This window comes from Pantherophis guttatus, chromosome 2 (assembly GCF_059756535.1).
Source record: "Pantherophis guttatus breed Tessera chromosome 2, ASM5975653v1, whole genome shotgun sequence".
In the NCBI taxonomy this organism is placed as follows: domain Eukaryota; kingdom Metazoa; phylum Chordata; class Lepidosauria; order Squamata; family Colubridae; genus Pantherophis; species Pantherophis guttatus.
Window position 1 is genome coordinate 102,155,237 of NC_142064.1, and position 24,174 is coordinate 102,179,410.

Here is a 24,174-nt window from a genome sequence, read left to right on the forward strand (position 1 = left end):
TATTTCATTACAATTACAGGATATAAATTGTAATTTTCTAGATGCTTTAGGGAGGTTTATAAATACAGAGAAATGCTACAATCTCTGATTCCTTGTCCTTTGATGAAAGAATTTGAAAAGATTAGGACAATTACCTCCAAATCTTTCACAATGAATCCTGCTGTCGGTTTCTTGGCTACATTATCTAATGTATAAACAGATGGGAATAGGATATAAAAAAATAAAAACAGTTCTTACTATTAGTTGTTAAATAATATTGCAAAACTTCAAAGAATTAAAAATTATCTTTTATTGGATCTGTGACATTCAGGTATTGTATGGGAAACTGCACCTTGAGAAAAAAATATCACACAGTGTCATTTAACCAAATCTAGTCAACCTATATTAATAATAATTTCCAAATGGATTACTCTTGTCTGAATAAACATTCTTTTGGTTTTATTATGGATTATATGGATTATAGATGACTGGATTTTTCAAGATTACAAATTTATATATATACTTAAATTAATCTTACACATAATCTCATATGTCTTTCTATTGTTAATCTCTTTGTGTAAGTGCTGAATTTTACTTTTGTAAATATTTTTTAAAATTATATTTTATGATAATTTTTTTTGAGAAAGGAATCATTGATACGGGCAACTTACTTATTAAATTTTTAGACAATGCTGACCATATTCTAGTACATTTTATTAACCCTATTGACAATGTTACTAGAAGAGGCTTTTATTAATACCTTCTTTAAAATGCCTAATAAATACTTCAAAAACATTAATAATTTTGCATTACAGTTGCCTTCTCCATCCTTGAATATATATTGATACTGATCCATCAACAACATTCTGTGCAGAAAATCAGAATTATCTAATTAGGTGCTATGTACACTAAGAGTGTTGGATGCAAGTGTTCAGATTCCATATTCAGAATATTAGTGTTGCATGTGTAAATCACTAAAGTTGGACAACATACATAACATTGGAATGGTCAGCAAATGTTAAATTTGATGTTTCCTTAATCTGAGCCAGCAGGGTTTTCTTTGGTGTTGAAATGAGCTGCATATTTTGAACACATTTTCTATACATAACAGACCTTTCCATTTGAAATACTGTCTTTGGGAAGGTTGAATTACAGAGTATATTTATAATTCAATTATTAAAATCCACTGAACAAACATCTTGTTGCTTTTAAATCAATCTATATCAGAGTTTTATCTGCTTAATCTTCCTCAATCCTGTATAGTCAAAATTTCTGTTTCCTGCTCTACTCTTCCATGCCTCCATCATCTATATTTCAGTGGATATAGAAAATAATGTAACAGTGTTTCAGAAAAATGAGTGCTCGGGAAGCTGTGGAGAACTAAGAAGACACTAGCAAAAACAATGTTTTCTATAATTTGTATAATGGGTTGGATGAAATGTTTATTTCTCTGCACTTTAAAATCAGCGCAAAGCCCATAGTACTATCGGTCACGATGTGTGGCATTTTCATTGTGCTGTAATCCCCAGCCCTATTTATTTTTCCACATCGCTAGACCCCAGATTCTCAAGTCACCTGGATTTATGGCAGGCACAGATGCCCAACTTGTAGCTCCTGTTCTCAGTGCAAATCCTTGAGCATAATCCTCAGAAATCTTCCAGACATTGCTGCCAAATCGTATGGTATAATGTGACAGAACAGAGACATCATTAAATATGTGGGGAGTAATGATACCAACTGTATTTAATTTAACTATGATTAAGTTGAAATTAAATTAAATTCCTGCTAACTTCTTTGCCATTGCCCCACCCAAGTTTTGGCATGCCCCCCCCTCCCCACGACAGCCCTTAGCCCTAAGAAATTGCAGACACAAAGATGTTATTGGCTCATTTTTGAACTAATATTGCCCAGTGGGCAATTCTGCTCTGTTTTATAAGGTGTCACAAAGGATAATAACAAGGAGCATTCTGGGAGCTGTAGTTCAGAGAACATTGTCTAAAACTCCATTTTATTTCTGTCTCAGTCTTCTCGCTTCAAAATGTGAACCGTTCAACAGGTAAGGAAATGAGGAAACGTCGTGGCAGAAAGCAAGGGACCCTATACCTTCCACTAGAGGGCAGAGGCATGTAAGCACAAGATCTTAAACGTGACCTAATAAAAAAGGTGAAAGAGTTAATAAATGGATTGCTTTGTAATTGACAAACCTGAAAATAAAGCAAGGGTGGGGTGGGGGGCGTCTGGGGTGGGTGGGTTTGAATATTGTCCTAGAGAGGATTGCCCGCATTTAGGGCCTTAGGCCAAATCTGAACAGTTTCAAGCACTTCTAAATGGCTGTCGTTTTGAAAGAAACTAAACTGAGGTGAGGTAACAAGTCCAAACAATCCATACATAGGATTGAAGGGGAAATAATGCTTGTTGCTGTTGTGGTATGATATATGTGACAATTTTTAGAACAGTTTTGGAGGCAATTATTTTTGCAACAGAGGTTCTTGTAAGTAGCAAAAGGCAACAAAGGGATATGTGGGGCAATTCCAAGTAGTTCAAAATAAGATTATTTTCTGCAATATCAATAGATTTTCTCTTGTACAGTATTTTCTCTTCTCTCGCTGTCCCCTTGGTTAAATAGGTTTGGTAGGTTGTTATAGAAGGCTAAATAAATATGTTGTTAGCTCTGCTTGATCAGAGCAGATAATAATAATAATAATAATAATAAAAAAGAGGTAATTGCATGTACCAGAAAATGCAAGTGCTCCCTGACCCTGCTTTTCCTCTTGAAAACTCTTTTATCTCCTAAAGATTTTTGTGGTGCCTTTGGAAATGTGAAGGAGAAAGAGAAAGGTTGGGAGTGATTTGAATACTGCAAGAGAAATTATACTTGTGATGTGATGCTCATCCTGTTTTAGTTTTTTATAATTTTTGAAGCTTTTGGATTGTCTCAAACTCTGCAAAAGCTGTTTGATCACAGTCAGCGCTGGGACAGTATTAATATATGTGCATATATCATGAGATTGTCTCTTTGAAAGTTGTTTCAGCATGTCTTCAGAACTATTGTGTCTCAGTCTGGCATGTGTACAGATAAACTAAAAGTACTTTTATTTGGAATTAGGTCCCTGAGTGGGTCATTTTCTTCAATAACTGCAGATTTATCATATGGTATGTAAACAGGAAGATGAAATGCATCCTGGTTATAGAGGAATGTGTTCTATTTTTAATGCAGGTATTCTGACATAAGCAATTTTGATAGCATGCATATTACTATTCAGAGCTTGTTTAAAACAGCATTGATAAATATTTAGGTATGGCTTTTAGACACTTCCTGTAACCTGGAGAGTTTTAAATAATTAACATTATTCCTATATTTTTCTACAATCATTTGCTCCAGATCTAGCGGCGTCTGGTTTTAATGTTAATTCCACTTTACAAACATTGCTGATGTGTAAGTATTTATGCATACATGCAAACACACATACATAGAAAAATATATATAAATTAAATGTTTTAGTCATTATTACACAGTTAATGTACAATAAATTAGAGTAAAGGATGATAGCCCAAACATCTGAAGGGCCTCAAGTTTTTCTGTGGATTAAAGTCATTCCATGTATGTTTTTTTTCAGGGCCTCACAGATGCTAATATAACAACTATAACTTTATAACTGAGTTATTTGTAAAAATAATAAAAGCAGTCTATAAATAAATTAAACATTACATTAATTAAATTAATATTTAAAGTTAAATTGTTAAGTTAATGCTATGAACATGACATCAAAAGGTCATTTTCTACCTTCATTTTCTATTACTTTGCTATTTTGTGATTCCATCAATCCTTGCTGGCAGACAAATGGTATTTCTTGCAGATATTCCGTTGTGCCATTGTTGCTACTTGGTCATGCCATTTTATAGTAAGTTTGTGTGACCTTTCAGCAGCTAACTAGGAGGTCCACTGTTTCGTCAGCTTCTTTGCAGAGGTGACATTTGCTGCCTGTTGCTGTCTTCTCAATTCTGGCTTTGTATGCATTTGTTCTTAAGGCTTGGTGTTGTGTACCAGAATTAGCCCCTCTGTTGCTTTCTTCAACCTTCCTGCTCTTAGCCATTGACAGATCTTATTATCTGCTTTTGCCTTGTTTTTTATGTACTCATCATGTAATGCTTTTTCTTACCATGTCTCTTTTCTATTCTTCCTTTAGTATTTCATACAAGAACATTTCGGCTTTCCAGTACTTTCCAGTTTGAAGCCTCTAGTATTCAATAAGCCTTCATAGTATACTAGCTTCAGTGCATCTTCTTCATTGTCCTTCAGATATTCTTCCAATACTCTTTTCTCTTCTTCAACTGTCTGGTACACTTGCAACATTCCTTGCCCACCTATTTTCCTTGGTAAGTAGAGTCTGTCAACATTGCTGCCTGGATGAAGAGCATGATTCATTGATTTATTTTATGGTCATCATGTCTATGGCTTTTAGTTTTATTTGAATTCAGTCCACTATTCCAGATGTTAATTGCTTTGATGGTATTTTCTCCATTGAGTTTAGAGTTTAAGATCTTCACTCTCATAAAGTATTCACTTCTAATCTTCTTGATTTCAGTATGCTTGATGTTGTTAGCCTGAAGGATGCCTAGGTGTTTATAGTCTTCATCCAGTCTCTTTATCCAGGCTCTTGATATTATTTCCGTAGGGCATCTTGATTCTTTCTGTTTTCACTATTTTCCCTTGTTAATGGTAAGGATGGCACATGTGTCCAGTCCATTGCATCTCTTGGCTGTATATACAGACAGGCTGAGAAGTGATTCTATTTCATATGGTGTTTTCCCATAGAGTTTCAGATCATTTATGTAAAGGAGGTAGGATAGCTTGGAAGAGGATTTTGACATTTGATAGCCATGGCCTGAGTTTTCAGTATGGTTGACAGAAGAATTTGCAATGATAAACAGTAGTGGAGATAATGAGTCTCCCTGAAAGATTCCTCTCTTGATATTAACCTCTCACAGTCCGTTGACCAGCAATGGAGTCTTCCATTGTGCCATTGATATTTGCACAAAGCTTTGATGTTTCTACTGATGCCTGTTATTCCTAGGCACTTGATTATGCAATCTTGTGGCAGGAAGTTAAATGCCTTCTTGTAATCAATCCAAGCTATATTCAAGTTGGCCATCCTTCTCATACAGTTTTCCAAAATCATTTTGTCAGTTATACAATCTGAAGAAAAACCAGAGTAAACCCAAAATCATTTTGTCAGTTAGGAGCTGATCTTTTGTACCTCTACTGTTTGGAAGTTCCTTTCAGTTCAGGTGGAAACAGTTTGTTTTCAACTAGGTGCTATTGGATTGCATCAGCTACTATACCAGTTAGCAATTTGAAAGTTGTTGGCAAGCCTGGTGCTGCCCCTTTTGTTGAATCTTACATTATCAAACAGGTTTTACCAGATGTTAAATCACAACTGCTAGTTCTTTATTTATTCATTAGCCTGCCTTTATTATTTTTTACAAATAACTCAAGACTATGAACATATCCAGCACATCTTCCTTTTCCTTTCCCCCCACAACAATTATCCTGTGGGGTGGGGTGGGGTGGGCTGAGTGGGAATGAATGACCCAAACTCACCCAGCTGACTTATGGCTACAATATATATAAAGATTGGTTGTAAGTCACTTATTTCAATGCTGTTATAACTTTGAACTTTGACCAGTTGCTAAATGAATAGTTGTAAGTCAAGCAATAACTATCAGTACCCTCTTAAAGAGAAAATTAACAATAAGAGAAATCAGGAATTATGTAGAGCTTGTTACCCAGTAGGTAGTTAAGTTTCCCCTCACTATTATTTCTTGCTTCTGCGAAAGGAAGGCAAACATTTTGTCCTAAGCTGGAAGGTGATAGTGGGCACCAATAATATTGCTTATATTTGTCCTTTCATGTAGTTCAACTTATATTCTGTAAAACATTGCCAATTTTATATGGATTTTTGAGCCGGAATGTATATCAGGCTAGGAACTGGAAGGCTGTGAGGCCTAGTCCCATCTTAGGTACAAAGCCAGCTGGGTGATCTAGGGCCAGTTACTTTCTCTAAGCCCTAGGAAGGCGACAATGACAAACCACTTTTGAAAAACCTTTGCTGACAAAATTAGAGGGACTTGTCCAGGCAGCCACCAAGAATTGGACATGATTAGATAGAAGAAGAAGAAATTAAGAGTTCACTTTTACCATGGTTCTTTCCCATATACTCTTGAGCATTTGTATTGTGACAATAAAGGCCATAGTCATAATCATCTAATGATCTTTTTTATTTTATCTGAGTGACTCAATTTCAGCAACACTCATACTTTTTGTAGTCTCCAACACCTTATTTCATGGTTTTAATTTTAATTTTTAAATTTTAGATTCAATTTAAGTCCTAACCAAGTTTGCCGTGCTTTGGCCCAACACATTGTGAACACATCTAGTCCTTGTGAGGTTCAATCCTTCTCATGCCAACACTTTATCAAGACTATATTTCAGACCATGGTCCAGTTGATACTATTTTCATAGCCAGAAATTGATCTACACTTTCCCCCCCACTCCCATTGCAGTAGGGTAGAAGGATGGATGGGAATTCACTTGAATCCCCAAAGCTCTGGATGGCATATGATTTCTAATTTTGTAAACTTTTAGTATTAATTGAAAATCTATTTGTTTTCTCCAAATATTTTACTTCACCTATGTTACTGTGTTCCACCTCTTTATTTGGATATTGTTGTGTTATTTTATGGTTTTAATCTGAAACATTTTATTTGGCTTCACTGTTATATGAAGTTAAAGCTGCTCTCAAACTGGGTTGATTTTATACTGAAAAACAGATTTTAAATTGAATGAATGAATGAATGAATGGGATGAAGGAAGGAAGTACGGTTGATAAAGTTCCTAAATGTTAACATAAAGCATTGTGTGTGAAAATTGTTGTTTAAATTGTCCTACAATGTATTTATTGTCAGTCAGTTTAATTGGAGATTCTTTTATAATGAAATGAAAATAATTTATGCCATAATTTGATAAACATAGTTTCCTTATCTCCAATTATGCTTTTCTCTAACTTAAAAGGACTGAAACATTTCATCCTTTATTTGTTGAAAACAGAATATTAATAAAGGAAAACATGAAAGGTCTGAAATGTTTGAGCATTCATCCAGATCTCATGATCTGGGTACAAAGCATTAAAGTCAAAGAATTTGCTACTTTCCCATGTACTTTTTTAATTGGAAACTTGCCACTGCAAGAAATTAGTAACCAATTAGCTCAGGGCACAGCTATATTTTCACCAGTTTTAACCCCTGTAAAAGTGACTGATTAACAGGTTGCAGGTATGGAGATGCTCTGCATCTATGACCTGTTAGTATACTATTCTGATGCTCTTTTGAAAGAGCACCAAACTCAAGTCCACAAATAGCTTGATTGACATGTTATAGATACAGAAGGAATGTGTGCAATGAAGTGGGGAAATGATTGATAACAAGCATGCTCTGTCTCCAACTAGTGCTGCAAAGAATAGCAACGTGGGCAGTAAGTGGCCATGGTTAGGACATTTAGCAATAGTTTCTGCCACCACACCATCCCAAACTAAAGATAACATGCATACATACACACATGTACCCTAAATAGCCAGTCTACGCAAATCTTCATGTGGCAGAAGTGGTTAAAAAAAATTACATAGTAGTGCTCTGATTGGTAGCAGAATAGCTTAAACCTAGGTAAATAAGGAGCCCTGGTAATATTTGGAAGAATATTTGGAAAATGCTATTGGGACACTCTGAGGAAGCCAGCTATATGGTCTGTCTAGTACCACAGAGAGGAATAATGATGAATGGTAGAACCTAGCAGAAGGAACATAAGCAATAGCCACAGTAGCCTAATGTGGACAGATCCTAGGTTTTGATTGCATTAACACTGTTGATTAATTCTGCTAGCACTGTCCATGGCAAACATTTTGTCAAGGAAGGAAAATGATATTTTAAAACTGAACAGATAAAGATGACTATAAGCTGCCTTAGCTACAGCAGCTTTATGAGGCCTACATTGTGTAGATATGTTGCATGAAAATGGTTGCCAAGGCATGTTCATGCAGCAGCTAAGGGACGTGACAGTGATCCCACAGAAGCAGAGATTTGAAAAAGCTATGCCAGCATAATATTAATGTGACACCAATAATACCTGTAATTCTGTTACAAACACTGATGGATGTGCTGATATTAATACACAGATATTTAAGATCATACTCCTGTATAAGGGTTGCCAATCCCATCAATAATAATGGAGTTGGCATCAGGATTTTCAATACTGTAGAACCAAATTCTGAACATTTGCTAACGCAAATATTTTAACATGTTTTAAATTGCTTGGGCTGAACTGAATTGTCCTTGTAGATTATTAGGTGCCTATTAGCTGAACTAGGTCACTTCCCATTGGCAATGTGATTGTAGAATACAATATATGTCCTCTAGCTGGAGAAGATAATGATTTTACTAGATAATCTATGTAGTGGACATTATTTTTTTCACAGCATTTGACTGCTGATAAATTGATTGGTGACAGTGTATATCTGACCAGGTTACATTGGTTACTTTTGAATAATGTAAAATGTACATCCTAGCAGAATGCTCCCTTGTATTAATACCTTTGAGCTAAAGATTGTCCTTCATTGCACAGAAACATTTCTCGCTGAATTATATGCTGATTTGGAGACAAAGTATACCTCACATTGCGGGTTTGTCTTAATTCTAAAATGTGCTATGGTAGTCCTCAATTTAATGACTTTTTACACTTACGACAACCATGGAATGGGTGCTTTATGGCCCATAAAGCACCCCTCTGGCCATTATAAATGGTTTTATTGCCTTCCTGATAGTCACATTTGCGGCCAGTCATGGCATTCTGTGGTCACGTGACCATGATTCTTGATATTTTTTGCCAGATTATGGCATTTTTTCAATTTCTTATTTTCTACCAGTTCAACTTATACATTTCTTAATAATATGCACTAAATGTACTATTAATCTCAAAAGGTTATGTTGCAACTTGGAAAGTAACCTAAGAAAATATATACTTTATATATTTTTTTAATGATGGGCAAGAATAGAACTCATCAGAATGATACATGTGTTTTAATGAATTTCTATTTTTTTGTTGACTCTGTTGTTAGACATGTCACAGTAGATTTCAATCTGCTTTTATCAGGGAGTTCATTATGCTATTATAGATACGTTTTGCCTTTTTGTCATGAAGTTTACTTTTTGTATAAAATTAAGTTTTTGGTCATATCATCATAGGTGCTGACATGAAGTAATTGGAATATAACTTCTATTCTTAATGTAAGGACAAACTAAATATTGTACAGAGAAATGTGTAATGACATCACAACTCATTTTCTTTTCTAAAAGATTATTACTTTAAAAAATTAAATATCCTAATTTAATGATTCTAGCAATGTGCAGAGTAATTTCATATAAAAGGATCTCTACGATGCATAATTACCATAATGCTAACTAAATAGGACCCCCTCCCACTCATTAGGCATCAGAACCATCAGGTGATTAAGGTTGGTGTAAACTTTTAGTGACTACATAGATGTTATCTGGGAGGATTTGTCTCCAACTCGGTCCTTCAGGTCTTCCAACAGTGCACTCATTGCCATTATCTTCGAGACTGCCTTCTGCCGCATAGCTCCCAGCGACCGGTAAGATCCCACGGAGTTGGTCTCCTCCGGGTCCCGTCAGCTAAACAATGCCGGCTGGCGGGCCCGCGGGGGAGGGACTTCTCTGAGGCTGCCCCAGCTCTCTGGAACCAGTTACCTCCTGAGGTCCGGACCATCCCCACCATAGGCCTTCTGAAAAGCGGTGAAGACCTGGCTTTTCCGGCAGGCCTGGGGCCCTTGATCTCGCTCTTGTGATCTGGCGAGATCTGGCCATGAATGGAGTGAATGAGTTTTTAATGTTTTTAATGTTTTTAATTTTTCAATGTTTTTTTATAATTATTTTTTAAAATGTATTGTGAGCCGCCCTGAGTCTTCGGAGAGGGGCGGCATGTAAATTTAATTAATTAAATTAAATTAATTAAATTATTATTGGTATGACCATCTCATTTAAGTCTCCTTTAAAATCAGCAACAAGGGAGCTTATCTCCAAGAGGCAACATATTCCACAGTATCAGAATCAGTTCCATAGAAAACATCTAACTGATGCCTCTCTTACTTGAGAGGGACAAGACATTAAGCAAAGCCTCACTGACCATCTGACAGAATGGACAGAATTATTTTGAACAAGATGGACATTTTAGGACAAGGCCTTCAAATTAATCATGGGTTGGGTTTATAGTGTTATGTAGTAATGGTCACAAAATGAAATCTCAATTTTAAGGCAGCTAATTTGAGATTAATTGAAATGGTGAGCTGTCAATGTCCTTCAGAATGCCTTCCTCTCTCAGTGAGCTTCAGTAGAAGAATAAATCAGTGTATGATAATAACATTTGGAATCCTTTTTAATTTACATGGGTGCTTTTCTTTGTGTAAACGTTGAATTACCTTGGCATTCATCCCATAGCTTAAAGTCAATGCCATGCTGAAGTAAGGGCAAAATACTTCAAAAGTTTCACTATCTATGGCTGCTTCCAGAAAAGCAATTGCCCTGCCTTCTTTCCCATTCCAGATTGCCTTGCTACTTTACATCAGGTCAGATATCATTGCCTTCCATTTTTAACTCCACTTCACTTTCCTACCATTTTCAATTTTCAATGAGGAAATGAAGGAATAACTCCATAAGTAAGAGCCCTTTGCCTGGAAGCATCTTTAGGACCAACCATGTGGAATTATCTTAAAATTCCTTCATAAACAGCTAAATTCTCTTTCAGGAATGTTAAAACTAAGTAATTCTACATAGATAGGACAGCAGTATTGAATGAATTAGTTCTGTCACTACTATGTTGTTTTCATAATAAACATCTTCATGTATATGTTATATGTGATTATTACAACAATCTGTATCTGTAAAGCTTTCCAAAAAAAACTTTATCTGTAAAGCTTTCCAACATAGCTAGAAATAAAAAAAACTCAGGGATTTCAGTATATAGGAAACTAAACCTCATGGATTATGAGGCATTTCATTGCTGTCACTGTCTTCTTATGGAGATCAATGCAGAAAGCAAAGCCAGAGTCCACATTCATATTCATTTTCTTCATGAGCAAAACTGACATATCTTTAAAGTGCTTAAAGGAAGCTTAATTGTGAAGTTATGTGTTCAGAAGTTGCTTTTGTTGCAACATCTGAGTGAGCACGCACACACACACACACACACACACACACACACACACACACACAGAGGTTTTGTGGAGACCATAAGAAGGGGCCACATTATGTCTAGCTGATCTTCCTCTATGTAGACTGCCAAATGTGTTAGTTTCCTCTTCCTACTATGTATTCAGAATGTGTGTGTATATGGTGTTTCCCCGAAAATAAGACAGGATCTTATATTCTTTTGAACCCTGAAATAAGGGCTTGGCCTTATTACCGGAGGGTCTTATTATTTCAGGGGTGCAGGAGGCCCTGGGCAGCCTGCGCACTCACAGCCAGGAGTCAGCAGAGAGAGGCTCCCTTCGCGTGCCACCATCAAGCCGCTTCCCTCCCATGGGGTGTGTGTGTAGAACGTGAGCGGCCCGAAGGCACCAAGCTGCGCGAGTGCCTCCCAGGCCTCACCACATCAATGTGGGCGAAGCCGGTGAGCACCAGGTCCTTGAGCTCGTAGCCAATGCCGCCAGCAGCCACCACCAGCACTCGTGTGCAAGCCACTGCTTGGGCCAGCTCTCCCTGCAGGGTCCAGCTCCAGCCATCACCATAGAGTGGGAAGGACACTCCCAGAGCGGCCGCTGCCCTGGCTGGGGTTTGGAAGCCACAGAGGCAGAATTTGGGGGAGAGAAAGAAAGACTTTTGCTGCTTCTGCTGCTTTCCTTGTATGCAGCCAACAGCAGAAGCAGCAGAAGTCTTTCTTTCTCTCCCCCAAACTCTGTGCGGCTTCCAAACCCCAGCCAGGGCAGCGGTCGCTCTGGGAGTATGCTTCCCACTCTATGGTGACGGTCACCAGAGGCCTCCCCTTCCCCTCTGCTCTGATCGCCCTGCAGTCCCCCCACCTGAGCGCTGACTGACCGGCGTGCCCATCGGCAAGCCCGGAAAGCCCCTCCGCCTCGGGAGTCACCGGACTGGACGGTGATCATCAGGCCAGACTCTTCCTGGGGGGCGGCAGAACCAGTTTGGTGATGTCATATCGTCACCGCTACCGGCTCGGCGGAACCGGGAGGAACCCACCACTGGTATGTATGGTGCAGGTATATATTGTATGTATGTGTTTTGGTAGATATACACTTTCTCTTGAGAGCAGGCAACAGAAATTCATTTTTAATGTGGGCCAATGTGCTCACAGTAAAAAAAAAATGACAATAATTTATCTATCTTAAGTGAGATTGATAAATTACTGAAATTGTTTATATTGGTGATGAAGGGGGAAGTTAATGTCTTTATATATTTCTTCTCTCTCTCTTTTTTTTTTTTACTATATCCTTATTTCATCTTTTCTATTTTTTCTATACCTACTGTTTTTTCTTGTTTTTTCTTTAATTTATTTTAGTTTGCCTTAGTTTTTTATTATAAATGTCATGTTTAATAAAATTACCATTAAAAAATACTGCCTGTGATTGTGAAGGAATCTGATAAAGTACAAAAGATGGTCAAAACTCTTCTCTGTCCAAAACTCATTTCATCTTTAATGTTATTCAGTTTTTTTAAAAAATCACATTTATTTTTTGTTAGAGGCAAATAAAGAAGATTCCCTTCCCCTATTTTCTATTCTACAATTTAAATTATCTTTCCCAGTTCATTTCAGCAAGAGAAGGCAGGATTTATACTCCTGGTTTTCCTTGTTAAATCAGGCAGAGAGGGCCAGGGGAGATGCAGAGGGTTGGAGAAAAAATAGGACAAAACTGCCCATTGGACCAAACAGCAGAAAACCTTCCCATTTAAAGCAAAACAGGAATACTCCCATGAGTTGCTGGAGAAATGAGGCCCCAAAGAGAGAAATAATGTCTGTAGAAAGTGCTGCAAAATCAGGCAGTTGCTGGCGCCATCATGCACCAGTTATGCTTGATGGCGCTCTCCTGTCATTGTGCTTGACTGGAGTAGACTTAAAGTCAGAGATTGCTGGGACTTAGGGATATGCAAGGTGTTCCATGTACAAAGAGTTCTGTGCATGAAACAGCTAATTCTGGATGGGCTGTGGTCAACTCAGAACATGAAAGTTTCACTGTTTTAGTCCATGCATAGAATCAAGTGTGCAAAAATGATTTTGGGTGGAGGATGCAGGGTAAAAAAAAAAAGAAAATTTATAACTGAGGGGAGGCAGGGGAGAGGAACTGAATACTCTGGGAAATCAGGGCTAGGGCAATGAGATACTGGGATACGTTGCACTGTCAGTGACAGTAGTTAAAAAAATCAAAATTGCTGGAAAGATGGAGATGGGTGGTCCAGAGAGGCTGGGCATTTTAGGAACTGCTGAAGGGGGTGAGAGGAAATAATTATAAACGTACAACATCTGGAATATTTTTAGTCCAAGATATGGTACTCCCAGATATTCTTGTAAACTAGGAATTTGAAACGGGGGAAGATATGAGAGATTTGGACAATAGAGTGTACCATGTAGAGACAGAAGGAACCATAAGAAAGAAACTCAAAACAACCCTGCCTTGATTTTGTTTAGTATAAGATGGGACAGAGGAAAACTTGGACAGGCTTTCAAGATTCTGTTATATACCCTAAAATAATAAAACAAATAAATTTCAAATAAAATTGAATCCCTGCAGTTTTGTTTCTTGACCTGGCCTACCTTGAAGGGCTGATAATTCCCTTCAAGGAACTGTCCAGCATTTAGTATTGCTAAACTATGACTGGCCCAAAACAGCCTGGCAGCAATTCTAGAACTAACGGTTTTTGTTCCAAATTCAAGATAAAATATTTTGATTTTATGCACACTTGTTCTAGGCCTCGTTTTATTCCTGGCATGGTCTTTGTGGCTGGCTTTTTATTGGACACCTGTTGATTGACAGACCCTTTGTGATATATTTGATATTATGTTGATTCTGCTGCTGTGGCTGAGTAACTACCGGTATTGCAGTGTAAAAGTCTTATATTTTTATCCTCAGTTAATAATCCTAATTAAACTACCACCTCTGGCTAAGCAAATTAATTTTTAAGCGAAATGTCACATGACTGTCCCATTTAGCAATGGCAGTTCTGGTAGTTCCAGTTGTAGTCATTAAGTGTAGTCATTCATGTTTATTAAGCAAGATACCATGTGACCATAACTTGCTGCTCCTGTTAGCTTTCCCATTTGACTTTGCTTTGTTGGTAAGGTCGCAAATAGTGATCACATGACCATGGGAAGCCATGACTCATAAATGTGCAATGGTTGCCAAATGCCTCAGATGTGAATGCGGAGATGCTGCAATGGTTGTAAGTGTGAGGACCAGTCATAAATCATCTTTTTCAGTGCTGTCATAACTTCAAACAGTCACTAAACAAATGGTCATTAAGGCAAAAGTAAGTGAGGATTTCTTCATTTGTAATCAACAATCAGCAAAATAAAAACATAGAAGCATTGACTAAAGACAACAAAAGCATTTTATCAGTCATACACCTAAAAAAGTTAAAAGTCTTTTTTTTTTAAATTAAATAATTGAAATTGTCAGAACTCCAAGATTAAGAAATGTATGCCTTCTTACAGAAATCTCTGGAGATAAAAATGTGGCAACTCTATTGGTGATAGTGGCGTTCTGATCCGAAGGTAGGAAATAAAGTTTCTCTTCCTCCCAACACAGAATCATTTTATTTCAGTTACTTCTCTTTATTTCTATTTTATGTTTTGTTTTGTCATATTTATTTTATCTAATCACTTCTCCCTTTTTTTTCTTTGAAGCCTTGACATTTCATATTATAACTGATAAACTACTTTTGTTATATTTGGTCAATGTGCCTGTTTGCTTTTTATCTTGCTTGCCATTGCTGTAAATAAATAAATAAATGGCCAGGGTTGTTTCATTTTGCTTTTTGTTTATTCAAACATTTTCATTCTGGAAATATGAAGATTTTTCCCCAGGTTTTATCAACTTCGAATCAAGCAGGTGTTTAGAATATTGGAGTTATAAGCTTGCCCAGTCCAAATGTACAATGCAACTTGTTTATTTTTATTTTTTTCTTTGTATATTGTCAGCTGCTTATGGGGAAGTGGATATGGATGAAAATGTGCTAATGATTATTCTAGATATTGTCTTTTTTTGTTGTTGCCCATGTTCAGTCTTGATCTCCTGCTTTTAAACTTGGTAAGTACAGGTAGTCCTTGACTTACAACAGTTCATTTAGTGATGTTCAAGGTTACAACGGCACTGAAAAAAGTGACTTATGACCATTTTTCACACGACCGTTGCAGCATCCCCATGGTCATGTAATCAAAATTCAGATGCTTGGCAACTGGTTCATATTTATGGTGGTTGCTGTGTCCCAGTGTCATGTGATCACCTTTTGTGACCTTCGGACAAGAGAAGTCAATGGGGAAGCCAGATTCACTTAACAGCCATGTTACTAAATTAACAAATGCAATGATTTACTTAACAACTGTGGCAAGAAATGGCGTAAAATGGCATAAAAATCACTTAACAAATGTTTCACTTAGCAACATAAATTTTGGGCTCAGTTGTGGTGGTAACTTGAGGATTACCTATATACTAGTTTTCTAAACCATGATGAAATGGGTACTAGGCATTCCAGTATATTGATAATGAGGGCTGAAATCAAGGAAATGACAATAACAGCTCTTTTTTCCACCAAATATAGTGAAGCTTTGTTTTGGATGAGATTTTTATTTTGCCTTTTATATCTGAAACTGCCACTGCTGTGGATACTGATGCCTGGCTTTAATTTAATACATCAACAATTAAATTATTATACATTTTAATTGCTTGATTTAATTATTAAAAATACAATAATTTAATAAGTATAAGTGGGATAATTTCTTCTATTCAGTCTTTCTCATGAGTAGTATTTTTTACTCGCAGGCTGATCTTGTTTTCCCTCAGTAGAAATGAAGGTCCCAATTCATAGAATTTAAAATTTTAAAAGGGACAAACTGATTGAGGGCAAAAGAAGAAAGGGATGGCAGAGAATAAGGTGGCTGGATGGAGTCACTGAAGCAGTCAGCGTGAGTTTAAATGGACTCCGGGGGATGGTAGAGGACAGGAAGGCCTGGAGGAACATTGTCCATGGAGTCGTGATGGGTCAGACACAACTTCGCAACTAACAACAACAACAAAAAGGGACAACAGGGTTCAGTGACTAGAAGTCTCCTTTTGAAGCTCATAATGTGACTACTTTCTTCTGATGGATGAATATAATTTTTAACAGGGAGTCATAGTTTCTCAAATATGAAATATTAAGAGTTGAGGGATAGCACTATTTTCCCAACAGAAGCAGAAAATGGAGAAGTAGGGTGGACATCAATACAATGTAAGCTCACATTTAGAGAGTTATGACATTAGTTTCTGGCATCAACATGTTTGTCAGGCATATCTTTCTGCTTTCTCTTCCCTTGAGAAATTCTGTACCACCCTCTCTGTAGATGATTTTCTACATATGTTGGCCTTTATGCAAAACTGTAGAGACAGCAGGGTATGTGGCCACCTGGTGTGGTGACGGGGACAAAGCTACTCTGTGGGGCTTTATGAACTTCCTTTTACACACGTTCCTCACATGCATAGGGTGTGAGGTGTTTCTATCCTCTTTTGGAGCTTTAACCCAAAAGTCCAAATGGAACCACTTTGTTTCACTGATTAACATGAGATAGAGCATATGGAAATGAAGGGTGGGTCCCAACAGCAAAGTATGTTGTTTAGCTATTCCATCTTTTCCTAATAAATGGATGGGGGATACCAGTGCAAAAGAAAGAATAAAAACAGTAGGAAGACTTAGAGTAATAGTTATAGGCCAGTGATGGCTAACTTTGTTGTTGCATGCCGAAAGCGCCCGTGTGGCCGCACCCATAATGCAGTGTGTGTGTGACACCCCCATGACCCCCTGCGCTCCCCCCGCGCCACGTTTTGGGCCTTGTAGGCCTCTCTGTAGTTCTAACCCATAATGCAATGCGCGCATGACCCCCCGCTCATGCACCGCCTGCACATGCACACGTGACCTCCATGCTGCCCCTGTGCATGCACGTGCATCTCTCGCATGCGCCTTGCACATGCGCAGCAGAGACCCAAAAATCAGCTGGCTGGCGGGAGATGCACACATGTGTGGTGGAACGGAGCTGGGGCGATGGCTCGCGTGCCCACAGGGAGGGCTGTGCATGCCACCTGCGGCATGTGTGCCATAGGTTTGCCATCATGGTTATGGGCAGAAGACAAAATAACTTGAATCCTTCCTCACCCTTTAAACTCTGTGAATGAGCAGAGTACCATGAAAGCATCATCTAGGAACACAGAATGTCCACAAGTAGTCATAACTACCAGTGCTTATAGAGCTTATCATATGGGAACATCCTAGTCTCTTTCTGAGACTGGACTTCTTAAATCCTCTCCCCACCAGCCTCATAATGATTGTTGCTTTTGCAAAATGTAGCCCTTTTTTCTCAAGTTAACACTTTCACTGCAGCAGCTTATTGCCAGCTCTCACTTGTTTCTGGGAAAATGCTACAGTATATATTCTTCTAGCCAAAACATCCAGTTGTTTTTACAAAACAGATATAGAGCATGGCTGCATAGAAGAGCAATAACAGAATAGTATGTTATCATTGGCAACGCCTTTCCAGACCCAGTTTATAAACTTTTATTTTTATTTTTTAAGCTCATGAGCGAGACCAAGATGGCTGGCTTTTTACTCAGCTGTGCAGTGCTTGGGTAACCACCCAATGTTATTAAAAGAAAGAGTAGAAATGAATCAGCCCCTTACTTTCAGCTAACATTTAAATAATATGTATAGAGTTTTAATAATATAATTTTAAAAGTATCTGGCAATATTGTATCTACCACCAAAAGAGCAAGAGTATTCACTCATGCACGGCAACATTCACACTACAGCAAAACTTCACATGAGACTGAGATATCATATTGGAACTGATTGTGGCAAAGATAAATTTTATATTGGGATGATGCCCAGGATGTTCTACAGATATATTCATTAGTTTTAAAACTCCCATTGATTTCACTGAGATTTATGTGGAAGAAGTTTCTGGGGGAGTGGGCATAAAGTCTGCATTTAAATTGCATCAAGATTTAGTAAGCCTTAGTTATGAGAACCTGAAGTAAACAACAGAAGACCCTGCAACTTTTGTCTGTTTTCTTGTAGGAAATATCTGTGGTACCTCTGATAATTTACTGTGTTTGGCCCAGGCTTGAAGGAGAGAAGATATGGCTCCACAAAGTTCAAAGCAGAATTATTCTGTTCGCTTTCAAACATTGCATCTATGTAGTATATTTCTGTAGTTTGTAATCCTAGAAAAAAGAATCATGGCATCCAATTATAAAAGGATCTTCTCATTAATGTTAGCATGTTGATAGTTTATTCAGTGATGAGTAAATGCACCCTGTACATGTTCAGATGTGCTTGGGTTAATAAGTAGTATTATATTATGCATTTCTTGTTAAAGGATCTCAGATAGAGTGGGATGAAATTAAAAAAAATGTGCAATGCTGGAGCATGACTAAGTGATTTTACTGAAGATAACTCCCCCACCCCTCCACATATAAATTCAACGTGGCAATGGTTACCGCTGTTCTAAGGGGGAAAGAATTACACAGAAGACATACACCAGAGTTTTCAATCACAAGCTAAAATGCATGGCCAGCCACCATTCCATAAACCAAGCTTTTGTGCTGTCACCTATGTTACTTTCATTCTAATTTAGTAGGTGCTACTTCTTGTTATTTTCTGCTACAGAATTTAGGCTACTTGGCCTGGCTGCCCTTTGTGTAACATGATTACTGGGTGTTCTTCTTTCCCCAACAGACCCCCCCCTTCCACATTTCAACTTTCAATAGGTTCTGCTCTCAAAAATTCTGTGCTTGCTTTGCTGGAGGAGGCTCCAATTGGGTTATATTACATTCTCTTCCATTCTTGCAAGGGCTCAGGGCCCTCTCTTGGCCTCCACACTAGTTCTTTCCCTTTGTGCCGTTGCTTGGTAACCAGGAAAAAAGGGGGGATGGGACAGGCTCCAGGAGGGAAAGATGGAGAGAAGCAAAGTAAGGGGGGGGAGTGGAGAGAGAAAGCAATTGAAGTGTGTGCAGTTTGTGTAATCCTTCAGGCAAGGCTCTGCATGTTGATTAGTCGCAGGCTGGTTAAACCAAAGACCAGGCATGGAGTCCTGACCTGTTTGCATGGAAGGTGCTGTACAACTAAGCGATTAGATGGGAGCCATGGGGAGAACATGTGCAGGATGGCAGGCTGTGGAGCAGGTGACTCAGTAGGGGGCACTCTCTCCCCTGAAAAGAAAGTTGACTCCAACATGACTCACATCAGTACTTGAAGCATTGCTGTGGGTAGACTGCAGCTAAAAATCAATTCACGTGTATTTGTTTTTATGCATCCCCAAAATGAAGTTACACATAAATCTTGGCCATATCTTTCATTTAAAGAAGGGATTTGAGAACAACTTGTTCTTCTAATATTTTTAATTTGGGTATCACATACTTTATTCTACACTTCAATGTCCTTTTGTTTCTATAGTTGACATTAGGGGCAAAATGGAGCCACTTAGTGCCTATCTATCGCCATGATAATATGCTGTCCATCATCTTTGAGCTAGCAGAAAAGTATTTCTGCATAAATTGTGCTGCCTCCTGTGCTACATAGGGCCTAAGATACAAAAATAGTGGGACCTGTGAAGGATGCTGTCCTTATGAATATGTTGCAGGCCAGGTTAAGGAAAGTTTGGTTTCCTTGACTTTGTTTCCCCTCCTGCCTGACCACCAAGCAATCTATGTATGTAACATGGACAGAAGTATGTGGTTGTGCAAGTATATATTGAGCCACTATGAAGTTGCCCAACTAACCAGATGGGTGGAGCAGTAGGAAGCAGCTTCAATGCTCCCATTCAATACAACTCCGCCATGTCTATAAACAGTCGGTCGATTTCTGAGCATGGATAAAGCACTTTTCTATTGCAGAGTGAAGCACAAAGTTAACACAACAAGCAAAACTCCATCTTTGCCTCGTGCTGCAAGTGACAAATAATCAAGGAGTTCAGATCTGAATTTGTGGCTGTAGCCCTTGGCGCAGAATAGAATATGTAAAATGGTACTGCCCAACTTTCCTTAAAATTATGAAAAAAGTAAACATGCCAGCTGGTAAATCCCCTTGTTGGCAGGTGCAGCAAAAAAATTGAAATATACCTGCAATGGTGACAGAACTTGCAACACACATATGGCAAAACCAGACTTTTTAAATGAACCTTCTCTGCAGCACAGATGTAGTCCTGTTCTTTAAACACAGGTGTGAAGGCTCTCTCAAAAGAGTTTAAATTTGTTTTTTTTATAAAAAGAGCATGTAAGATCTAAAAGATACAATTGAAATTAAGTTTAATTTCATTTTGATTAGATTTATGCAATCCGATGCCACAATGGACGCGGAGTGTAGGTTTCTCCTGCAGCCCATGCCAGGTAATTCTGGAAGGGCAGTTCCAGCAACCAGAGCAGGCCAATTGATCCTAAAGTGGCAATAACTGGGCTGATCCCAACCTTGACTGTATCAGCAGCTATACTGTTAAGTGAAGCCAAATTATATCAGTGGCCAAGATTATGTTGGGATAAGTGGAAAACACTATTTGAAAACTGGGAAACTTTTATTTGCCTCATCTGTGAGCTAGGGATGACACGAGAACAACGGTAGAGAAAAGCAGTTACCAGGGCAGATTTGGGCAGTGGCTAGGAGATGTGTTACAGAAGGAAAGATATGGCAAAGGAAATCACAGTTGCTAAATCCTAACCTAAAGTGAAGATGCAAATAGTGGCATACTTACTAAACATACACTGAACACACAGTAAGTGTTACTCATACCTAGGCTTATATTCTATTGGAGTAACGCTCCACTGAAAGAGAAGCACAACCTTTTTAAACTATGTTGTATGCTTTACATGTAATTCATTTATTACATGCATGTTAGCTATTACAGATACAGGTAGACTTACAACAGTTCATTTAGTGACCATTTGAAGTTAGAATGGCACTGAAAAAAAATTATGAGTATTTTTCATATTTAATTTCAAATTTGGATGCTTGGCAACTGGTTCATATTTATGATGGCTGCAGTTTCCTGAGGTTATATAATTACCAGTATCTTTTTTGATCTTCTAACAAGCAAAGCTAAGGGGGAAGCTAGATTCACTTAACAGCCATCCTACTAATCTAACAACTGCAGTGTCAACTGCATGTTAATAACTTAACAATTGGTAAAATGGGGCAAAACTCATTTAACAACAGTCTCGCCTAGCAACAAAAATTTAGGGCTCACTTGTCATAAATCAAGGACTACCTCAGTTCTTGACTTATTACCACAGCTGGGACCAGAACATTTGTTGTTAAGCAGCATGATCATTGTGAGACCTCACATGTCCACACCTAATTTTACAACCTTCATTAAGTATCACCTGATCATGATTTGCAACCTCCTGCCTGTTTCCCCATTGACTTTGCTTTCCAGAAGGCAGCTGGGAAATTTGCAAATGGGAATCATGTGGCTGAACCATCATAAATATCTGTCGCTTACCAAATGCTTAAATTGCAATTAGATGACCACAGGGATGCTGCAATTGTCATAAGTATGAGAATTGGTTATAAACCACTTTTTTCAGCAGTGTCGTAACTTTGAATGGTAGCTAAACAATTGGCTGAAAATCCCTATCTGTAGTTGGGAACTGGTTCATTTTGGGTAGGCACAAGCCTAGTTCTTTGTTTTTCATCCCCATCCGATTTACAAACAGGGAGCCAACATTGATCTGATAGTGATCTATCCCAATTCAAATCCATCTATTGACAAGATTGTAAGCAAGGGCAATTTGTTGACTAGATATTCTCTGTAATTCTTTCAAGCACATTAAACACACAGGTATCCAAGTACTTTCCGTGCCTTCCTTTGTAACCTCCAACTTGTCTTAAGTAGCACTACTATACATAGACTTCAGTCATCTAGATGACCACAGAATGGAGGTAAAAATTTCTATATCTCTTTGAAGCCATTTATTGAATGTTCAGATTTTTGCAGCTCAGATATGATAGCCTTAGTATCATCAGATTGTGTAATGGCATTTGGAAAAAATACAAGACCTGACTTTATTTTTAAGGCTAACATTTCAATCAATTTAAAACAGGAAAGAATGCTACATTCTGCTAGTTGTTTGTTGCTGGTTCTATCTTAGATGAGGGCATTGCAGATTTTCCATGGTCTGTGCCAATGCGGGTGATGGTGGGGTATCATGTGGCCATATTTTCTATTGATTTTATTTGGTGGGAAGAGGCCATTTGGCCTAGGGCAACATCATTTTGTGAACTCCATGGACTATTTTTGGGTGCTGCCAACTGTGGCTACTTGCTACAAACACTGCCATTCCCTTGTAGCAGTTCTGATTTGGGAAATATGAGTGTTGAGCTTAATTCTAATTAGAATTCTGCCTGTTTCTTTTAGCCCAGGTCAGAGCCACAGCCAAGGTTCAAATCAGAGGTAGCACATCTGCTACTTCTAATGATCCCTCTACTTTTCAACCAATTACTGCAACTGATCTATTTCTGAACCATGCCTAGTGATCTTCTGAAAGAGTTGTAATACCTTGTGCAAAAATAGCCCAACCTAGAAGTCACATGCACGGAAAATAGTTGTAGAATGAAAAGAGAGACAGATCCCCAAATTCTTTCACTTCATTCTATGTCCCTCTGCAAATCTGTATATTGGGATTTTTTTTTGGATATATATTTAACATTCTTCCAGAAGACATTAGCACACTAAGCAAATGGGTCTAATGTTCCTTCAGCAACGTTTAAAAAGACCCTGGTTGATTGGCCGCAGACACATACTATTTCCGGACTTCAATAATGGTTTAAACCCTCTCTCCAGAGCACCAGTTTAACCCAGCTGACTCCACAATGTGTTAAAAAGGTTTTGAGTTGATTTTCCTGCTGACAGGTGATACTCAATGGGAGGTAAGTGAACAACAATAATAAAAACATGAAGGGAAACTCCCCATTTAAGATGTAAGGACAGGGTTATCCTCAAGACTTGTCGGGGTACAGTAGAATTTGGCTGTTGATGCTATGTAATTTATGTGAGTATGCTTTTCAGCTAACTCAAGGATAGAAGAAATGCATGACAAGGCAGCTCCCTCAGAGCATCCCTCAGATTGATGGGAGTTTTTTGTCTAGAACAGTGTAACCATCTTTGGAAAAATCTTCAGGTTCATGCATTTCTGTGAAATATATTTCTGAGAAAGTATATGAGCGCAGGGAGAGTATTATTTAAATTCAAATCAAAAATACTTTTTGATGTTGTAAGGCTGCTGCCCAGAGTAAACTCTGTATGTTGGCCATACAAATTTGTATGATAAACAAATACTTGAGATTTGAAAAAGAGTAACAGTGTGAAGTTCTACCTCTACATACTCCAACAAGTTGGCTTCAACATTTTTTAGGGAATGCAGTCTACCATAATGTTCAATATTATTCATGTAATACTAGGTTATGAAAAGCAGTACAACCATACAATTCTTGGAAAAGATGCGTCCTTTGAAAACATTCAAGCAGAGCACTTCTTTGCTGTATCAATTGGTGCCTTCTTCTAATGAGTGAACAACCATTTCACTTGCCAGCAGGTACTTGTATGCATTTGGTGTGCAGAAACTACTGATCCTGAGAAAACTTGACTGATTGAAGCAGAATTATGTGTCTCGGTGATGCTTTTCAACTGGTGGAAGTCCTGTAGTGTGCTTCTTCAAGGTGAAATACTTCTCCATAGCCCTGGATTGAGTGTATTCTCATTGCTTTCAATACTTGAAATAGGGCTACAAAATCTCATCTGCAAAAATCACAGTATCCATAAAATAAATTAAGATCATGTACTGTACTAAGGTTGTTATTAACCATCACATGCACTTTTTTACAGGT

At 38.0% G+C, this 24,174-nt stretch overlaps 1 protein-coding gene across 9 annotated transcripts in view; it reads left to right on the forward strand.

The window, feature by feature from the left end:
* Positions 1-1,953: 1,953 nt before the first annotated feature.
* Positions 1,954-24,174, forward strand: part of ATN1 (atrophin 1) — a 55,024-nt gene continuing 32,803 nt past the window's right edge. For 2 of the 9 annotated variants that reach the window (XM_087886495.1, XM_087886498.1), the window contains exons 1-2: positions 1,954-2,035; positions 14,765-14,824. The gene's annotated coding sequence lies outside the window, so the exon portion shown is untranslated. Of the gene's footprint in view, positions 2,036-2,245; positions 2,339-14,764; positions 14,825-24,174 lie in introns of those variants that run through there. The other 7 variants (XM_087886493.1, XM_087886497.1, XM_087886494.1 and 4 more) reach the window with 4 other exon arrangements.